Source organism: Silene latifolia, chromosome 9 (genome assembly GCF_048544455.1).
Source record: "Silene latifolia isolate original U9 population chromosome 9, ASM4854445v1, whole genome shotgun sequence".
Classification (NCBI taxonomy): Eukaryota; Viridiplantae; Streptophyta; class Magnoliopsida; order Caryophyllales; family Caryophyllaceae; genus Silene; species Silene latifolia.
The window spans coordinates 39,591,525-39,606,361 of record NC_133534.1 but is presented as its reverse complement, the minus strand read 5'-3'; positions in this window follow the sequence as shown (position 1 = coordinate 39,606,361).

Below are 14,837 nucleotides of genomic sequence, written 5' to 3'. Positions count from 1 at the left end.
TTTCTGCAAATTTGATTCCATTGCAAAAATGAGTACGTTTTTAATCGCACCCGCTTCCATACGAAAATCATTAAACTTGGTGATTTCAGCACTCTAGCCGTGGGACTGGGTTTTGCCGGGAGGGGCTCTAATAGATATTTGAGCTTCCCATCGGCGGCGGCGGCATTCCGTAATGCCGCCTCCCGGTCTCAAGTTGGATCCATCATTCTTGATCGAGTAGGCGATTCATCCGATTCATGAAGATCCGAAGCCGGGACTCACGGTCCAATGTGGCACTTGGCATTGGGTTATCAGTAGAACCAGCCATTTGTTATAAGCAGTTTTAAAATTCGTGATCTACACTGAAAAAGAAAGAAAAACAAAAACGAAATAAGCAACTCATCGAGGTGATTTAAGTCTATTAAAATACATTTTAATCGTGTAGACTCATTGCACTTGCATAATTGATCTCCCTCAAGAATGATACAAGTGATCCCAAGACTCAATTTCTGTAAATTGATAAGCCAACTGTTTAGCTAATTCTTCCGGAAGAACTCTTGGTCGATAGATTTCCGTAAATCCTATCTATAGTCCACCATAGTCACAGGATCGTACGAGTGACCATAGTGTTGAGATAAAATAGGTCAATCAGTTCCAACTTACCCGACGTAGAAGGGGTCATAGTATGCCTACCGACGAAGAAGGGACTCATTGGAGTTTGACCTATAAAGACCGTTCTCAATTTTTGTTTATACGAGGAAGATCCCATCAACTTAATTATAATTCATTTTAAGTGAACGAATAACTAGCGTCTGCGTGAATGAATCAATTTAGGTGATGGCTTAAAATCGTGTGACATGAGAATGTCAATGAAAACTAACTCGTGACCTCTATATGCGTCAGTTTTCATGCAATAATTAGGTGGTTTGGTTTTTAGGCGGAAAATGATGCATGTTATCGTTACAAAAAAAATAAATGAATGCGATACGTAAATAAAAATAAATGAATGCGATACGCATTTTATTTTTCGTTATTGTTAATTTTGAATGTTTTGAATGCCTTTTATTACGTATTTATTAAATTTTGCAAACGGTTGTAACTTAGTGTGGCCTTAGTAGAACGTGTTACCGAAATGATGGAACACGGTCTTGGTTGTATTTTGAGATCTCGCATCTCCATTTTATTTCTTTTAATTACAGTTTTTATTTAGAATGTAAATAGGTTTATATTTGTAAATTTTAAATTGTAATTATTGAGAAGACCAAAGATGGAGACCGGATGCTCACTCCCGCTACATGGATCAAGATGGAACATCAAGACAAGCTTCTCGGGTCCAACGGTGGATTCCAAAGTTGTTTTATGTTTTATTTTACTAGGATAGGCCACACTAGGAATTTTTATTTACGTATCGCATTCATTTATTTATTTTTCGTAACGATAATATGCATCATATTCCGCCTAAAAACCAAACCACCTAATTATTGCATGAAAACTGACACATATAGAGGTCACGAGTTAGTTTTCATTGACATTCTCATGTCACACGTTTTTTAAGCCATCACCTAAATTGATTCATTCACGCAGACGCTAGTTATTCGTTCACTTAAAATGAATTATAATTAAGTTGATGGGATCTTCCTCGTATAAACCAAAATTGAGAACGGTCTTTATAGGTCAAACTCCAATGAGTCCCTTCTTCGTCGGTAGGCATACTATGACCCCTTCTACGTCGGGTAAGTTGGAACCGATTGACCTATTTTATCTCAACACTATGGTCACTCGTACGATCCTGTGATCATGGTGGACTATAGATAGGATTTACGGAAATCTGTCGACCAAGAGTTCTTCCGGAAGAATTAGCTAAACAGTTGGCTTATCAATTTACAGAAATTGAGTCTTGGGATCACTTGTATCATTCTTGAGGGAGATCAATTATGCAAGTGCGAGAGTCTACATGTTTAAAATGAATTTTAAAATAGACTTAAATCACCTCGATGAGTTGCTTATTTCGTTTTGTTTTTCCTTTCTTTTTCAGTGTAGATCACGATTTTAAACTGCTAAACAACAAATGGCTGGTTCAAGTGATAACCCAATGCCAAGTGCCACATTGGACCGTGAGTCCTGGCTTCGGATCTTCATGAATCAGATGAATCAGTCTACTCGACTGAAGAATGATGGATCCAACTTCGCGGACTGGGAGGCGGCATTACGGAATGCTGCCGCTGCTGACGGGAAGCTCAAATATCTCTTGGAGCCCATCCCGGCAAACCCAGGTCCCACGGCTTAGAGAGTCAAATCGCCAAGTTTAACGATTTCTGTATGGAAGCGGGTGCGATTAAAAACGTACTCATTTTTGCAATGGAACCCAATTTGCAGAAACGCTTCATAGCCCATGGTGCAAACAAGATTTTCACCACGCTCACCAAGGAATTCTCGAAAGCACCGAGAATCGTGACTTATGAGCATACCACTCGCTTCTTTGATGCGAGACTCCAGAAGGGCCAACCGGTTAGCCCACACATTCTCAGCATGATTGAGAATGTCGAGAAACTGGAGACCTTTAACTGTAACATCAGCGAGAACATTGTTATCGACCGCATACTTCACTCACTCCACGATGGTTATTCGCAATTTAGAGCGAATTACTATATGAATGATTTGAAGAAGACTCCCCATGAACTGCACTCCCTCCTCGTACAGACCGAGAAGGACATGAAGTTCAGTGGGAGCATGAAACAGGATGTTCTCGTTGTGTCAAATAAAGGAAAGGGTAAGGGCAAAGCTCAGGCAAACCTAGCAGTAGGTAAGGCGAAGTTCAAGAAGTCGGGCTCAGGTAAGAGTGGTCCTGGTGAGTCGAGTAACTCATCAGGCGCGACAAAGAGCAAGAAAGATAACATGGAATGCCATCACTGCCACATGACTGGGCATTGGAGGCGTACATGTCCTATTTATCATGAGGACTTAAAGGCAGGTCGTGTTAAACCTGTTGGTATGTCTTCTCTCTCTTCTACTTTTATTCATATGATTGAGATTAACCACGCAAGTTACGGAACTTGGGTACTTGATACTGGTTGTGGTTCTCATCTGTGTAATCATGTGCAGGGGATCCGAAACATCGAACCCCTCGTAAAGGGTGAGGTGGACCTGCGTGTTGGGAATGGAGCAAGAGTGGCTGCCATCTCAAAGGGGACATATGTGATCCAGCTTCCTAGCGGATTTGAGTTGTCATTATATGATTGCTATTATGTTCCTAGTCTTTCGAAAAACATTATTTCAGTTTCTGCACTTGACAAACTTGGTTTTTCATTTGTAATAGAAAATAATGCTTGCATTTTCTCTTTACACGATATGATTTATGGCAAGGCAGTCTCCATGAACGGAATTTATGTTTTAGATCAGACCACGGAAATATTACACGTAATGAATAAAAAGTTAAAGGTTGGTGACAAAGATCAAACGTATCTATGGCACTGCCGTATGGGACACATTAATGAGAAACGCGTAAAACAGCTCATCAAAAATGGAGCTATCTCGGCCTTTGATTTTCAATCATTTGGCACGTGTGAATCATGTCTCATCGGTAAGATGACTCGGATTTCCTTCAAAGGTGTTGGAATGCGCGCTGCTGACCTATTAGGACTCATACACACGGATGTATGTGGCCCTATGTCAATCACCGCACGAGAAGGCTATAGGTATTTCATCACTTTCACGGACGATTTAAGTAGATATGGCTATGTTTACTTAATGAAGCACAAAAGTGAATCCTTTGAGAAATTCAAGGAATACCAGAATAGGGTACAGAACCTATTGGGTAGAAAGATTAAAACACTACGTTCAGATCGTGGTGGCGAGTATCTTTCTCACGAGTTTGATCAACACCAAAGGACCGTGGGATTGCCCTACGCTTAACTCCACCGGAACACCTCAATTGAATGGTGTGTCCGAACGGAGAAATCGAACTTTACTTGATATGGTTCGATCCATGATGAGTCACACGGTTTTACCTGATTCATTATGGGGTTATGCTCTTTTGTCAGCCGCTCTAATACTTAACCGAAGTCCGTCTAAAGCTCATGACAAGACTCCATATGAACTATGGAAGGGAACGGTCCCTAACTTGTCCTTTATACGGGTTTGGGGCTGCGAGGCTTATGTCAAGTGGAGACACGAGGATAAGCTCGGCCCGCGATCGGTCAAGACATACTTAATAGGTTATCCTAAAGGAACGCTTGGTCATTACTTTTATTCGCCAACCGAACAACGTGTTTTTGTTGCGGCTAGTGCGACATTCTTAGAGAAGGAATTTCTCGAGAATGCAAAGAGTGATAGAACCTTCGACCTGCTCGAGGTTCCAGAACCAAATACCGAGCAACTATTGGAGGAACCTATTCCTTCAATCCCGGCTGCGGTTAACATTCCTGAGGAACCTAGGAGGTCGGGAAGAGTCTCTATTCCTCCGGACAGATACATCGGTATGGTCGAGGAACATGACATAGATGACGTTCTACTCTTAACGAGTAGTGAACCCGCAACATATAAAGGTGCCATGACCAGTTCGACTCAAAGCTATGGCTTGAGGCCATGCAATCCGAGATGGACTCCATGTATGAGAACAACGTGTGGGATCTTGTTGACTTACCCGCTAAGGTTCGTCCCCTTCAATGCAAATGGCTTTACAAGATAAAGCATTCTGTGGAAGGTCACCAAGATATCTACAAAGCACGACTAGTTGCTAAAGGTTTCACCCAAGTGCCAGGTTTGCACTACGATGAGATTTTTGCACCCGTAGTCATGCTGCGTTCCATTCGGATTATCTTAGCGATTGCCGCTTTTCATGACTATGAAATTTGGCAAATGGACGTGAAAACCGCCTTCTTAAACGGCTTTTTGGAGGAAGAGTTGTACATGGTACAACCCGAAGGTTTCATCGATCCAGTACATCCTAAGAAAGTGTGCAAGCTTAAGCGTTCCATTTATGGACTTAAGCAAGCATCAAGGAGTTGGAATCATCGCTTCGACCAAGTGATAAAAGAAAATGGATTTACTCGATCTGTCGAGGAACCATGTCTATATATCAAGTCGAGTGGGAGCAAGATTGTCTTCCTAATATTGTATGTTGACGACATACTCCTGATTGGGAATGACATACCTCTCTTAACTTCGGTGAAAGTATGGTTGAAAAACCATTTCCAGATGAAAGATCTGGGAGAGGCACAGAGAATTCTAGGCATCCGTATCTATCGAGATAGATCACGACGGATGTTATCTCTCGATCAGAGTCTTACATAGACAAAGTCCTAGAGAGATTCAAAGATGACTAACTCCAAGAAGGGGTTCCTTCCTATGGCTCCAGGGGTGCATTTGAGCAAGTCTCAGGCACCAGAGACACCGGAAGAAAAAGAGCGCATGACACGGATTCCTTATGCTTCGGCTATAGGATCAATCATGTATGCCATGATATGCACACGTCCGGACGTGGCATATGCATTGAGTATGACAAGTCGATTCCAACAGCAACCAGGTGAACCACATTGGTTGGCGGTCAAGAACATTCTTAAGTACCTCCGGAGGACTAAAGATTGGGCATTGACTTATGGAGGCTCTCAAAAGCTATGCGCAACCGGTTACGCAGATGCTAGCTTCCAAACGAATCGAGATGACTCGAAATCTCAGTCTGGATTCGTTTTTACTCTTAATGGCGCTGCATCACCGGAAGAGTTCGAAACAAACTGTTACAGAGATTCTACGATCGAGTCCGAGTACTATGCCGCGTCTGAAGCAACAAAGGAAGCGATATGGATGCGTCAATTCTTACATGGGCTCTCTGTAGTGCCTAGTTCGAATGACCCGATCACCATCTATTGCGACAATAACTCAGACTAACTGGTTAGTCAAATTTGGCATCTACATGACTGTATTTTCATACCGTCACATCACTCAAACGTATCCTATAGGTGTGACTTTTAGGGACCAGTTGATCACCGCCATCTGTATGACAATAACGTCAAACTTATCTAGCAAGCCAACCGTTATTGATAAACGTGGATCAACTGATTATGATACAAAGTATACCCTTTGATCCTTTTAGAGGTTTATAAGTCCTTGCACTAACTGTTAAGGACACCAACCCCAACAAGCTCCCACTTGTCCGTGCAAGTGTATGTGCAATGACGTTATCCGCACTAACTGGAGGACACAAGCTCCAACAATGTGTTCACTTAATAAGGTAAATAGAGAAATCTTTGAAGAAATTCAAAGAGTTCATGGAATCACGATTTAGTCGTGATGAGATTATCAAAGTAAAGACTTTGATATAAGCCAAATGAAATGTGATATAGTATCACAAGTTAATCTCTCTTAGCACGCATTATGGGATAATGTGTGGTTGGATAAGAAATCAAACGCTATTCGATATGGTTTGGACTTCAATCAAGTTACTTTGAGTTACTTGATCCTTTTGGGGATTTTATCATTTTGTCTAAATTATTTTTCCACTAAATCTAAAATGAATCTATGAGATATGAAATGGTAGGGTAGCATGGTTGTAAGTTTTCAAAAGAAACAAATGCTCATTTTTCCTTATTATAATCACGAGTACAACGGGTTTGTGTCTCGTGAAGCTGTCTTTTTAAAATACAAGTTTATTTCTAGAAGACAGAGTGGGAGAAATTATTCAAAGAGCCACAAAGAATGTTATGTCACAAGAAACTGGTCTTTCTTGGCTACATGAAACGTTTTGTGTAAGACGTTGTTTCTTCAAAACCTAGGAGGTTAAAGTCATAAATTGTTGAAGATGATGAATTAGTGTTACTTTTAGAAAGTAAAGAACTTGCAACTTTTAGAAAGTAAAGAGCTTGCAACTTACAAAGAAATTGTTTGATTCAAGTTGATTACTTCTGGAAAGTAATGAACATATGACTTACATGAGAGTGTTTAAGTCACAACTCAATACAAGGCTTAGTGCCATGAAAATCCGAAATAAATTCCAAGTGAATTGTTAGATATCAAAGCTTGATTGGTAGCAAAGGGTTTTGCACTAGTTGAAATGCTTAAGTCTATTTGGATCTTCTTAGGGATTGTGTTTCATTATGATGATATACATATAGCGAGTGAATCTAAAACCCACTTCTTCAATTAGAAGGAATGTATTCAATACATGTCTTGAGTTTTGTAGATTCTTGCCATCCTAAGATAATGTGAAACTTAAGAGAGAGTCTTAAGTAGGACATAAATGAGTTGGAATCAATGTTTTGATCATGTTATAAAACTTTTCTTGATAAGTCGAGAAGTTGTGTTTATACATGGAGTTTAGTGGGAGTTACGGAAATTTTAATTAGTCTTATATGTGGATGACATATTGATTATTGGGAATGATTTAAGACTAGGAGAAAAATAATACATCTTAATATCCGGATTTATGGAGATAAATCCACATGATATTAATGTCAAAAAAGGAGTCTTATGTTGATAAGGTTCATGACTAGTTCAATCGAATTGAACATATTTGATTGATTCTATTTGCTTCCGCTGCCGAATCAATTAAATAGGAAATGATGTATAACACTTCATATACTTTGAGTATGATGAATTGTTTCAAATCGAATTTAAGTAATAGTTACCAAGTAAGCCATGAAGATTACCCTTGAGTGCTTGCAGAAGCATTAAGGATGTAATGCAAAGTGTTTTTGATGCAATTTTGTGTAAGGGTGTAACACAAGTGACAATTGACAATTGAGATTGCGCATGGTTTTCGACAAAACCATAATCAAAACACATTAAGATGGTTAAGATACCATTGTGGCTATGTTATTTAAGAAATAGATTTTCTAGAATCGTTCTAGGCAATAAAGAACAATGAGAAATATTTACAACGGAAATTGAGTACACTTGCAATCATGGGATGTACAAGAAGGATGAGTCCCGCACACTGTGAAAACAGTGGGAGCTTGTAATACCCGCCCTTTTAGGGATCCTTTGACCAGCGTTGACTGTCCTTGGGAGCGGGAGTAACCCTAGGGAAGCGTGCCAAAACCGTCTTGGGGTACGTATTAAGAGTGGTACTCGATAGAGTAGAGGCTACTCGATCGAGTAGGTAGGGTACTCGATCGAGTAGGGGGCCACTCGATCGAGTATGTTGGGTACTCGATCGAGTGCCCGGTTTTCAGCGAGGGTTTTATATCGCGTTTTGTTAAATCCGCAAATCACTTTCGCCACTTTCCTCCTATCCTTCAGCCGCCTCTTTCCCTTCCCTTCACCTCAAAACCTCCATGGATGTCTTTTGAAGACTCTTGAGCCTTAGGAGAGCGTCTCTTGGGTCGGGTAGCGGTCTCTTGCTGAGTTTCCCCTATTAGGTATGTCATATTCATCATCCGTGCCTTTGCTTCTATAGTTAGGGTTTTGCTTGTAGTAATAGATATTTGCATGATGGTAATAGGCTTTGCTTGGTTGCTGGATGTGTTATCTGTCGGCATGGATTGGTTGCGGTCGCTTAAAGGTAGGTTCGCCTACTCAGTTTCTGTTGACGGTCTAGTGTGTCGGTCGTTGTGGTAGTGTTGTGCTTGTTTGATATAGTATTGGCGTGTGTTGTGACTGTGGTGGTGATCGTTGTTGATGGTTCTCGAGATGCGTTCTCGGCTGAGTGGGGTCACTTGCGGGAGTGACTTCACGCCCTAGTTTCGCCCTTCGTGGAACCCGCCACGGGAGGGGATGTGCACATTAATGGACAGGGTTATCGCTCGTACGATGAGCGGGGCTTAGGTGGGAACGGCTGCGGTCCCCCACTGGCAGGGCTGGTCCAGTGGACAGTCAGTGACAGGTTTGGTTGGATTATTGTGATTGTGGTTGGGACTGGTGTCGTTGTTTGTATTGGTGATTGTAGTTGTCGTTGTCTTGTCTTGTCTCAGTACTGACCTTGTTTGGTTGTCTGTTTGTTGTGTGTCAGCCGTGATCCCTTATGGTGAGCAGTCGGTCTTAGCAGGTGTTGATGATGTTGATAGGTGGTTTCCGGGCAGGGATGAGTCTTCACGAGTTATGATGGTCATATCGAGTAGTCCTTGAGTTGTACCCTTTGTATTGTATTTTGGTTTAAATCACTTGTAACACAACTTAATAGTTCTTTTATTGACGTTTGGTAACTGCTTTCCTCGGGCAACCGAGATGGTAACGCCCTTGTATGCTAAGGAAGGCCTGGTTAAGGCTCCTCTGGATATGGGGGTGTTACAGAGCTATTCTAAGGCTAGAGGGCATATGTCTTGATTGGATCTCGACACGTACTCAGAAAGTTTTGTAATGCAAATGTATACATTACAAAGGAAAACGAGTATGTAGTAAGGTTGAGTAAGGTACAAGAAGTTGATAAAACCTACTAACCAAAGCCTTCTCATAGGCTTAACATGATGAGTCATGTCATTTCAATTGAATTGAATTGAGATGAACAACTACATACAAGATCTAAATTGGATATGAAGTAGTAATCAAGTATTGACTACTCATATGATAATCACATTTGTCGTTCGAGTTTTTAAAAATCTGAAAACTCCTTTTATACTTTGTTACATCCAAACGGGTTGTAAAGACAATATTGAACCCCGTTAAAGTGAACCCGGATTAACATGGTATTCGCCCATAGTCACTTGTATGAGGTGACGTCTCGAAGTGAATAGAGTATGATGTGATTGATGGCAAGTTCAAGTGTCATAGAGTCATATGAGATGACTAATCGATCACATAGGCAGACTGTTAGGAACGCTTTGTCGGGCCTTATGACCGCTTATAGAGTTCTGGCAAATTTATATAGCCTGGTCGTGGCGAGAGCTAATATAGTATTCTAATGAGTCAATTCTTTTGACTAAAGATTGTTCGCCTAAGGTGGCACAGTTTCAGATTAACTTTGATTTGTGTTACTACGACCTTCGTAAACGGGGTCAAATGGGCATATTTTGGGTTATGATGGTTGTGGCTAGTCGAACGGAATAAGTGCGATAGAAATTGTCCACCCCCTTGTTAGGGTTAAAACAATATCTCAGGGCTACTCGAGGAGTAATGAACTGGAAATGTGTGGCCACGCTCGGAAGGTATCTATGGTAGATAATTCCGGTCAATCAGTTATTCTCCAGATCGAGGAAACCACTCTCGATATGATCACTTGCAAGTACGACCTGAAAGACACCTTGCATTGAGTGGGAGATAGTAATAGGACAAGAGAATTGGTGACGCACACTTGTCGAGGACAAGTGGGAGATTGTTGGATTAAGTGTCCTCCGACAATAATGCGATCACAACTGTTGATCATAATGATCACATGTTTAAATCTCATTTTAAGAATACATGTGGGATGTAATATTTTACAGTCAACTGGTCCACACATATCGGTAATGATTGGCTGTCTAGAGTTTGACATTACTGTCGTGCGACGGTGGTGATCAGTTGATCCCCTTAGGTCATACCTATAGGGAAATACTCTTAATTGATTATTTAATTAATCGTATGCCGATACGAGTTAATTAAATTGCTTAAAAATTGACGGATGATTTTGTGAGTAAAGTTAACGTGTCTTATTGTAATTCGATTAAATTAGATACGGTCTAAGTAATCAAATTGTCTTGTTACTTAGATTAAATTATTGTTTACGAAACAATTGAAATTGAATGAATAATTTATTATAAATACAAGACGTTGTAATTTATAATTTGATAAACCATTTTGGTACAAGTAATTACGAATTACTAGTCGATTTTGTAAATGACATATTTTATGAGTATGTTGATTTTTAATATGTTAAAAATACATTACAATTTTACATGACAAGTAACATGTCACATTTGTCACATGTGACATATTGACAAAATCACAATTAAAATGGACTCATCCATTTTATGTGTGTGTACCGAAATAGAGGGAGTTTTAGGATAAAAATTGTGTTGATTATTTTTAAGTGGAGAACACAATAATTACCTATAGTCTTAGCCTTGCATGCCTATCTTTTCTTGGGTAGAAAAACTAGCCCATGCATTGGACATCATACTCCCTCCAACTGGTTTTACCATGGTAATAGAGGATGTTTCCTCTACAATTATTCATTCACTCTTATCAAAAAATTTCTAGTGTAAGTAATTAATATACTCTCTACAATTTGTGAAAATTCTAGAGAAATAAACTCACATAATCACTTCCTCTTGAACCGATTTTTCAAGAGCAAAACTATAATTTTTGTGTCAATTTTATAGTAAGACTTATATTATTTCTAGTACAAAATAATATTAGTTATTAAGAGATTTCCTTGGGTATATGCTTTTGGGAGAGATTATAAACTTGAATCTTGTTCATCCATTGTTGGAAATCTCAAGAACTAACAAGAAGGAGATCTTGTTGGTGCCTATAAAACCGAAATCACTTAGTAAGGAAATCGATTTCTTCTCTATTTCAATTTATGTTTGCATGCATAAGATCTATATTTAATTTTATGACTAAATTAAATGTCACATATATGAATATGTAAATTAATGAGATTAATATTTTCTAACACATTGGCATAATTAACAGGGAAGCTTTTCTTCTACCTAGACTCAAGGAAGCAAGCTTTCCTGAGTTATTTATATACATTAACAATTAACAATTAGCACAAACTTTACTATTTTTACGTTTTTATATGCATTATATATTGTTTTAACTTTTATAGAAAAGGGCAATGATAAGATTCTTTGGTATGCTAAAAATTCAATTTGGTATGAATGAATATCATGGTTTTTTTACGTCTCTATATTGCCTTACAATAATTTCGTAACTTTGAGAGCAATAATGTTGTATGTAATGTAAATTATGACTTCCTCTTTGAATGGTGCGGTCGTGCAGTTAGTGAACTTGCAAGTTTCTCAATGTTTACAATGGAAATAGTTGTTAGCTTCAATTGAAGACCCTCATATCATTATTAGCAATTTAGCATTACCCAAAAGTCTTCCGATTTCCCCTTCTACTAGAATCTTTTTCTAAAGAGCATATTTTATTTTTAATATATTTGTAACTTATATAGATTTCTTTGAACACTACGCTATTTTATTTTGTATTTTGCAAGTTATGTTATAGTCATGTGGTCATCCAACAATGGTTGTGAATTGTGATGAGGAGCGAGAAATAAGCTATTGTTGCTGACGTTACATATTTGAGATTGATTGAGACATAGATGAAGAATTAGCCGCCATTAAAGAGTTGGACAATTAGAACTCAGACACACATATATTAAGTTCAATAAATTGGTGAGAGGGATTTAATTTTCAAAGATTATTATGTAAATAATAGTGTGAATAACTGCAAATAGCTCACTGTAGGACGGAGTCGAGGGACGAGGGTGTAATAAGTCTACTAATGGGATATATCATAGCCCTACCGAATACTACGATGCTTTGTTTTACCACGTCATCATATGTCCGTAATAGCTATTACTATATAAGAGAAGTACGTGAATTTCCCTTGAACAATTAATAACCTTATACTATGACTAATCAAGACCCAAACATCTACAAACTATTTGAGTTACCCCTTCTGTTTCAATCATTTGTTCTGTTTCAATCATTTGTTTGTCTTTTATTAAAATACCCCTAAAAAATAATAAGAAAAGACAAACAAATGATTGGTACAAAGGAAATATTATTAAATAGTAGGAGTAATCCTATAAACATTATATTATGATTACAAAATCATCAACATCGTAATTAACCAGCATCGTAATAAGAGAATAAGAGATGTATTGTTGACAATCTTAACATATATGGAGTCCTATATTGTACAATATTTCATACAAATTACTATCCCTTATGTGAATTAATTTTACAATGATATGATGTTTTTTCTTATGTTGTCATACCTAACATATTAGTTTATTAAAAGCGACGATCGAGATACACGTACACTTAGAGATAAATAAACTCAATTTGGACTTAGGAGTTAGGAGTAAACTATTCTATTTAATTTGTGTCGTGCACGATTCTAATTAATTACATAAGTATTTGCTTGAGTAGGGCATAAGTTTTGGTTTTGGCATAAAGACAAAGGAAAGATGAGGGAACCAATTATAAGATGACAAGTAGCACCAAATTGAGTGTGAAATATTAAATTGCTCATCAAATGCAATCTTAAAATAGAAAGAACAACAATTGATTGAGACACCCAAAATGAAATAGGACAACAAATAACCGGGGCGGAGGGAGTAATTGGTCTATATTTTCAGTGCCTATCATAAGTAAGTTTTTTTTAAAGTTCATTAAGAAGAAAGTATATAATTGTAAAAGATACGAACCGGAGGTCAGTTTCTTTCCAATAAGTCTTGCTTGTGACGGGTTATCCGTCACAAGTAAGAGACGGGGCGAATAGTAGTGTTTTAGTGGAAACGGGTTGAGAGTTGATGTTTGATGGATGTACAGTTGTGCATGGGAAATGACAAAAAATATAAATATTAAATAATACCCCTTTCCCAAGACAAGCAACCGTCCACCAATTTTGAAAACCCACCCTAATCATTATTATTTACACATTTACCGTCATATTCATTCATCTTCCCCTCCCCTTTTCTTCTCTCTTAACCTTCTCTCTTCCTATTCTCAGAACATAAACGCCTAAAATACCCACAAATCAACCAAAGTTCCCAACAAAGTTCCCAACATAGTCATCATAATGAAGGAAGCGGTGATCTCTTGTTCATATATTTGTTTCGGTTTGTTTGTTTATGTTTTTTCGTTTTTTTGTTTCATGATTGACACATGCAAGTGATCCATGGTTGTTTCGGTTTATTTTTTTGGTTTGTTTTGTTTTTTCATTGATTTACATCAATTTTTTACATTCATGTCAGGCGGTTTTGGTGATTTTCATTGATTTTGGCTCAGAATATTTTCAGTTGAAATGGTCACAAACTGAGTTAAAATGTTTACATTTTTTACTATTCATAACTTAATATGTTGTGGTTTTGTTCAAGAAATAGATTTCAATGTTTCATAGTTGTAATGTGGCCAAATTGACAAATTGGTAAAAAAAAGTAAGGGGTAATGGACAAATTGGTAAAAAAAGTTTTATTTTGGACAAATTGGTAAAAAATAATGGAGGGATGGACAAATACACCAAAAAAGAAATGATTATCCAAATAATTAGCACAAATGATCATTTAAGATGGGTATATCTATATTAAGTTTAATACGGGTCAAGTAGTCGGAATAAAACAAAAACAAAATGCATGAGAAAAATGCAATAAGTTATACTCGGCCCGTTTTAATATTAAGACGAATATAGTTGTTTAAGGGTTCAGATCGAGTCACTTTCGGGTTTACTAGTTTCGGATTGGGTCGGATTATCTCGGGTTAAGGTCCTTTTTGGGCTACCTAATATCAAGTTAATCATGGATTATAACCGGGTTGCAACAATAAATATTCGGGCCGGGTTACGGTGGGTTGAGTTAATTCGGGTTTCGGGGCTTGAGTTCGGGTGTCGGGTCGAGTTCGAGTTGGGTTTATTCGGTACATCTGACAAACAGGTCAGGCCAGCGCAGGTCGAGTTAGTTCGGTTTCACATTTTTTTCGGGTTTATTCGGGTCGAGTCATTTTCGGTTTCGGGTATGTGCGATATATTTTTCGGCCCGTTTTCGGGTCAATGATTAAATAAGAAAAAGTCATTTCAAGTTTTTTTTGGTTAAATTAAAGTTAGATTTTGTCGGCTCATTTTTTGGGTTGGGTGATCGGATCGGATCATTTCGGGTCGGGTCATTTACGTGTCAAGAAAATTCGGGTCATTTTCACGCCGAGTCGAGTCAAACAGGTTATTATCCACGAATAACTTGATAATAGTTGGCCCGATAATGACCTGAACTGAAATAA